General features: G+C 35.0%; 1 long non-coding RNA gene and 1 pseudogene across 5 annotated transcripts; one reads left to right on the forward strand and one right to left on the reverse strand.

The window, feature by feature from the left end:
• Positions 1–227: 227 nt before the first annotated feature.
• On the forward strand, positions 228–795 carry LOC148192550 (phosphoribulokinase, chloroplastic pseudogene; annotated as a pseudogene).
• A 3,375-nt stretch (positions 796–4,170) lies between these two features.
• On the reverse strand, positions 4,171–7,333 carry LOC148192551 (uncharacterized). 5 transcript variants are annotated; one of them, XR_015781838.1, is made up of 5 exons: positions 6,980–7,333; positions 6,657–6,828; positions 6,137–6,224; positions 5,711–5,806; positions 4,171–5,031 (listed from the first exon to the last, which is right to left on the reverse strand). It is a non-coding gene; the product is annotated as an uncharacterized LOC148192551 (long non-coding RNA). The 5 variants fall into 5 exon arrangements; XR_015781837.1 differs by having other exon boundaries at positions 5,711–5,973; XR_015781839.1 differs by having other exon boundaries at positions 5,685–5,973.
• Between the last annotated feature and the right edge of the window lie 236 nt (positions 7,334–7,569).

The following is a 7,569-nucleotide window of genomic DNA, read 5'->3' on the forward strand; positions in this document are numbered from 1 at the left end:
TAGGAGGCTATATAGATAATAGAGGGCACTCCAACAGAGGCCACTCCAACAGAGGAATGTAACTAGGAGGCTATATCTTTTAGTACTTATAACTTCTTTTAGTAAATAGGAAGCTATAGCTTTTAGTACTTATAACTTCTTGGAATGTAACTTCCTTAATAACCCTCCAACAGAGGCCACTCCAACATCTCTTGTATGAAAATTCTCTAGAGGGGGAAAAACAGAAAATGCTAGCTTCCACTCTGTACTCAACACAATCTCTCAACATAAATTGCTCCATCTCAACCCCATCAAAAACACAACTGAGTTTTCACCAAAAGCAGGTACTATTCTACAACACAAGGGAGGAACAACAAGAGGGGTATCAACAGTGGCAGAAGCTATGTGATAAAATGTGCAGCAAGTGACCAACACACAGTGCTGATTGGTTTGGCTGCTGACTTAGGTTGTGGAAAAACTACCTTCATGAGGAGGCTTACCAGTGTGTTTGGAGGAGCATCAGAACCACCAAAGGGTGGCAACCCTGATTCCAACACTATCATCAGTCACACCACTACAGTCATATGCTTGGATGATTACCACTATTTGGATAGAACTGGCAGAAAGGACAAGGGAGTCACTGCCCTTGACCCTAGAGCCAACGATTTTGATCTCATGTATGACCAAGTTAAAGCAATCAAAGATGGAATTGGTGTTCAAAAACCAATCTACAATCATGTCACTAGTCTCTTGGACCCCCCTAACCTCATCAAACCTCCCACAATCTTAGTCATTCAAGGTTTGCACCCAATGTAAGTTTCTCATTTTCTCATTTCATCGTTACAACTATTTCACTCAATTAATCCTTCTTTTATTTAACTTTTGAGGAAAGTTCTGTCACTCACAGTTTAACTTTTACATTAATTGAAACTTACGACTAATGTTTAATTGTATTCCTCGTTTTCTTTGATTTTCCTATAGTACGGTTAAAGGTTATTTAAACCTTCTAACTGGCATGCCAATGCCTTGCCCCTCATTCAAAATACAAACCAATCTTTCTGAATCAAACAAGCACATACACTGATGCCACAACAAAATCATACAGATTTAACAACATTCTAACTGATAACCAATTTTTAAACGAACAACTTACCTCAACCGAGATAGCCTTGACAGCAACGCCCCACAATGGCCACTCCAACGCAACCCTCAACCAAGTTCCTTCAACCGTATACTAAGAAGTTAATGAAAAGTAGATGAAGGCAGCAACACTATCTAGGCTTTACCAAAATGAACATGACAGTGTGAATGAAGTTCTGTGGAACTTACCTCCGACAAAGTCCCTCAACCTCCACACCACCAGCCCTCAACGAAAGAACCAACCTAGGACGAACCCTAGCCCCGGACTCCCGAAAACCACCACGCATCGTGAACCAACACCGATGGACGCATCACTGACCACCGTGACCAACCACCACCGGTTACTCACCGATAAAGTGACAGACCGTGAACCAACGGAGGCAACTGTGTAAAGAGAGGGAGGATACGCCCAAAACGACGAGGCTGATGAAAATGAATTTGGGGCACGAGGAACCTAATTTTTGACTTAAGTTAGTGAGGTCCTTACCGACGGCTTCAAGGCCTTCGGTAATTACCTCTATACCGACGGCTTCAAGGCCTTCGGTAAAATGCCGTCTGTAAATCCCAATTTTCCAGTAGTGGTTGGACATGGGTGATTGGTATGCAATTTTCTGCTGCATATGATAATAACTATTAAAAAACAAAGAGGATTCTAATGCGCATATCATGCTTCGGTTAATAAAAAACCGAAGCATAAATTGACGCGGTGACATTTTTGAAATTTTCGCTAATGTATATGTCTCGATTCTATACTAACCGAAGCCAGGGGGTTTATGCTATTGGTTGCCCTTATAACTGAGGCCATAAAGTCTGTGATACCTGCCAACAAAAAAACTTTTCTCCTGACAAAAATATCTGTGCAGGGATTTTGGCCTGGGTTGTTCTCAAAACCGAGGCCAAAAACCCATGCTCCAACTGACAATCCTCTCCGCAGCCTGACATTATCTCTGTGCACTCTGATGTTTGAATTGACAGACTTTTCTGAGAAGGGTATATGACCTCGGTTGCTTGCAGAATCGAGGCCATAGAGTATGTCAGTTGTAATGTTCGAATTTCCTCACCTTGTAAACTAATTAAAATATATTTTTTTATTGGTTGTGGCACCGGTTTGATCCTTAACCGAGGTAAAATGGTTGATGAAAAATTCAAAAATGTCATTTAAAAATAATTTTGAACTTTTTCTATAGACTTTAGACCTCAGATCTTTGTAGAATTGAGGTAGTAGATCCCCTACTACATCGGGTTTCAACTTAACTGAGGTAGTATCCCCTACTCAGGTAAAAATTTTGCGAAAACGCAAACAATTTCCTTCTTCTCCAGTGATCACTCCTTTGCAACTTCTTCTTTCCTTCCCCGCCGCGACCTTCTTCAAGATTTCTCACGCCTCTGTTGTGTTGTCTTCTTTACTGTAGATCAACGTCAACGTTTGTATCCGATCAAATTGGGCTTTGGTCACCGGAGTTTTTTCATTTTTTTTTTGGGATTTGTTTGATGCATTTTTTATTGTTTTGGATGATCAAACTCACGTTTTATTGTATTTTTATGTAGGTATTGTGTTTTCAGATCAAAGGAATGCGGGTTGTCGCATCTTCTCCGTTGTTGTCTGGTTTTTCACGCTCTCAAGTTCCTACTATTGTGTTTATTAATGTTCTTTTATTAATTTTTAATTTATTGTATGTTGAATATAAATAATTATGTATGATTGAATGTGTGACTTGATAATTTGAATGCTTATTAATTGTATGATTGTATGATTGAATTGATTACGTGTTGAACATATTGTATAATTGTATATGATTGTAATTTTGTAGAATATTTAGGTATGGGTCGAAATTGGATTATTTACCACGCATTAGTGATGAGTACGAGAGAGGAGTAGAAGAATTTATACAATTTGCGCAACATAATGAGGGTAGAAGTGATGATGAAATAAAGTTTAAATGTCCTTTTGTGAACTGTTTGAATGGGAGAAAGTTGAACGCAACCCAAATTAGGGAACATCTTATCTGTGATGGTTTTTTGCGATGCTATTCAACATGGATATGGCACGATGAAGAAATACTCTTTCTGAATGTCTCCTAAACTAAAAATGTTATTGATTCCATCATGGAAGAAGATCGACCGGATGAAGATAAATTAAAGGACATGATCTGCGATGTTAGCGCAGAAAATTTTGCCAAAGCTCATGTGTATTAGACGATGTCGACTAATGTGAAAACACCTTTGTATGTTGGTTCAAATAAGTTCACATGGTTGTCAGTGGTGTTAAGGCTCATGAATTTGAAGGCGACCAATGGATGAACTGATAAGAGTTTCACAGAATTGTTGACGTTGTTGAATGAAATGCTGCCAGATGGAAATACACTACCCACTCATAATTATGATGCGAAGAAAATTTTTTGTCTGATGGGTATGGAGTATAAAAGAATACATGTTTGTCCCAATGAATGCATTTTATATAGGAAAGAGTTTGAATTTTTGAAAAAGTGTTCAAATTGTGGGTTATCACGATACAAGTCAAAAAACAATAGTGAAGATAATGGTCAAATAGAAAAAAATGGATCTACTTTGAAAATACACTAGTGGAAAAATGACTTTTTATAACGTACAAAAATGATCTTTTATAACGTAGTTATTGGAGACATAGTTCTGGGCGATATAATAACTCTGCGCATTTTATAACGTAACAGAAATTTACGTTATAATATGTTCCACATATTATAACGTAGTTTCTGAAGTACGTTATAATATGCGCAGACTATTATGACAAATTTTCATTTGTATGTTATAATAGGGTGAAAGGTATTATAACGTAGAAATTTTTGTACGTTATAATATGTTATATATTATTACGTATATATTATTGTACATTATAATATGTGATCAATGTATCCTGATCAATGTATCCTAACGTACTAAGCAATGTACGTTATAATATATGTTTTTATTTTAAAAAAAAATTTATTATTAAATTTGACATCCAATAAAATTATAATAATATTCCTGTATTATGATATCATCCAATCAATTTATAATCAATAGAGCTTTAAATAAACAAATTTAATGAAACTAACAAAATAGAATTTATTTCAAATATTAAATAGTCTAATATTTAATACCATGAAGCTATATATTAAATCTAAATATTACATTAATGTACATACACTATTTAATTGTAACCGTTTCTACTACCACTTAAAATAAAAGAAGCCCAGTTACTTCTAATGTCTTCAATGTCTGCAGCAGCATCCATGGGAGATGAATCATTAAAGATGGAACACCCCCACAACCTTGAATGAGCTTTCAAAGACCTATACAAAATTTAAACATCCATGTGCCATAACCCATAAGCATAAAATAAACAAAGCAACCAAGAACCTTATCAAATATCTTTATATCCCAATTCTGCCTGTGAAATGTCAAGAAAACGTATTATTTCTAATTCCATGTTGTCAAGAAATAACTTACCTTTGACTTTCTTTCACCATCTTGTCATTTCCTGGGACTAACTACATGTCCAAAAACCTCATAATGGCAACCAGTCGAAAGTTGGGCATGTTGTTGACTAACACTTTTTATAGCAAGCTTGTGTTAGCAATAAATTCTAACAGCTTGTTGCAAGGACCATCAGAAACATTCCTTTGTTTAGGGACAATTATTGGATTAAAGGATGAGAAAATGCCTGTAAGGATTTTAATCCTTAAATTATCCAAGTTATCAAGAAAACTCTACAACTCCTTCAAACCTTAAGCAGAGAAGCTCCAGTGCACTCTAGACCGAGGGGCCACCAAGTTGCGAGGAGGTTGCTGCTGGAAGCAAATCACAACTGACAAATTGTCTCCACTCTTTCTCTTTGAAGCCTCATCAACCAAATCCTTACTGCACAAGCTTCGATCATTATGGTCCTGGAGCCTATTGTATAAGAAAAACACATATTATCTGGTATATATAATGTTTTTTTGGAAATAGAAAAAGGTTATATTTCAAAACAAACAATGACAAAGAATGGGGTTCTGGGCTTTATATAGTTGGAGACCAAAGTCATTGATAAATTAAAACATTACTGTAAAAAAGTAATTGAATAAAATTATTATTCTTTACTGAACGTTCTATTGGAATGGCCCACATGAAAATGGTTTAGAAACTAGTAATTACTACCTAGTATGCAATTCATGTCTTGAATGACTATTAGTATAAATTATTATTTATTTTTTGCTAGTAATGAATTATATCCTGTCACACCATAAGAGAAAATAAATTTTCAAATTAAGTATTTATAAGTCACAATTTTATAATATAATAATGCGTGATATAATAACAAAAATAGCAAAAATTTATAAAGTAGTTAAAGTTATTAACATCAGAATCAAATTAGTATTTATCAGAGGAGAAAATTGTCATTTTAATATTCATTAAAATAAAAATTGCAAGAGTTTATTAACACCAGAACCCCATTCATTTATCCTTCTATTAGACCAAAAATAAATACAATCATACCTTATCCAATTATACCAGATATACAATCATATCTTATCCAATTATACCAGATATACAATCATACTAACCTTGTTTCACTTTGAGGCATACTAACCTTGTTTCACTTTGAGGCACTACTGTTAAATTCAGGTTTACTTTAAATGTCTGAACTATTTGTGTTGTTTACAAATAAAAAGTTGTATACCCATAACTGCAAGCAGACAAAGTTAAGTATCAAGTGCTATAGATCACTAAACTATAACTTGTTTCAGGATGTTTGGATCATCTGCCTAATTAGAAAATTAACGTGTCCATTCCCACTTATCTTATGAGTGCAGATATAAGTTGCATCTTCGCACCACTTCATACATCTCCAACCTCATGTGGAAATGTTGTTTATTATTATCACATATAATGATCACATTAAATAGTAACGCTAGTGATATAAAAATGGAAGCAGAGACAACAAATATACAAGATGAGAACAAAACTAAAGGGATACAATTTGGTAAGAGAAGAATAAGATTCCATGGTTGTGTACCTTAACAAATAGAGAGGAAGGAGAACCCAAAAAGAGACTAAGCACGGAGGAAGGAGAACCCGAAAGGTCCATGCCATGTTCGGTGCAGCTACTTATTCCCATGCCAAGCAGAGTGTTGAAAGAACCAACATCAGAGTGAAGTTATACAAGCCATAAAGTTCTCTTATGAGGATGTCTTAGAACTAATAATGTAATGTATACAAAAAACTTAAACATGATAAGCAAGATGAAATTAAAAAATGATTTGTTTTACATAAAAGTTTATCTGAACCATGTAATACTCCTATTAAAAAGAACAAGATTGTTGAAATGCATCACATAACCATGCGTACTGATTATGCAGAAATATAACAAGAATGATTTAGAGACAGTGGCAGTGATTGTAAACATCCAAGAACTAAATTAAATGTCGACTAGATGGCATATGTTATAGTCAAAGTTTTCTCTCAAGCATACTACACCTACACTTACAAATGAATCTTAATCCTTAAAAAGAAGAAAATTGAAGGAACTCAATTACCCAAGTTATCAAGGAAACTCTGTAATTCCTTCAAACCATAAGTAGAGAAGCTCCGGTGCACTTTAGAGCGAGGGGCCTCTGTAAAATTCTTTAAGCTCATTCTGCCTCTTAAACATCAAATGTTTCATCTTACTGACTTTTCAACATTTAATCGCTGGACCTCACCTTCAACCTGCAAATATATATATGATCAAACCACAAATACTTAAGTATTGAAGTGAACATCTGTATTCTAAGTTCAAATCAACAAAAGGGGTGAAACGCAGCGGAATGATACGAATCCAAGAGCAAATGAACCAAAACTGTAAATGAAGCAAGGATACCCTAAATCGAACGGTGAAAGAACCTTAAAACACTAGGTTAACCGATTAAACGGTGGAAAGTGTTTAATCGAAGCAAAAGAGGATTTAAACGGTTAAAATCAAAGAAAAAGATGAAAGATGAGGGAAACCCTAGCGGAGGCCATAGATCGAAGAACTCATCGGTGAAGATGATGTTTCTAAGGCCGAAATAGCTTAAATAAGGTAGAAATGTGAGGAGAAAAGGTGGATATGTGAAGAACTGTGGCTGTTGTAGGAGAGAGAACTCGAGGTATGGTTTGATGGCGATGCTTCGCGAGAATGAGAGAAGCAACAGGCGCAAGCACTGACGCAAGCTAGCGAGAGGCATATGGGAAATGAGAGAGAGGAAGAGATATTATAACTGATTTCTAAAACTCCGTTATAATACATTAATAATAGGTTTTGAACTTATTTACAAGTTTGCCATCGCTTTTTATATTATATCTGATTTTCAAAACTACGTTATAATATGTCTTAAATTTATTTACAAGTTTGTCATCGCATTTTATATTATAACTGATTTTCAAAACTACGTTATAATATGTCTTAAACTTATTTACAAGTTTGCCACC

The sequence above is a fragment of the Vigna umbellata genome, chromosome 9 (genome assembly GCF_029865625.1).
Source record: "Vigna umbellata cultivar VRB3 chromosome 9, Vumbellata_1.0, whole genome shotgun sequence".
NCBI classification, from domain to species: domain Eukaryota; kingdom Viridiplantae; phylum Streptophyta; class Magnoliopsida; order Fabales; family Fabaceae; genus Vigna; species Vigna umbellata.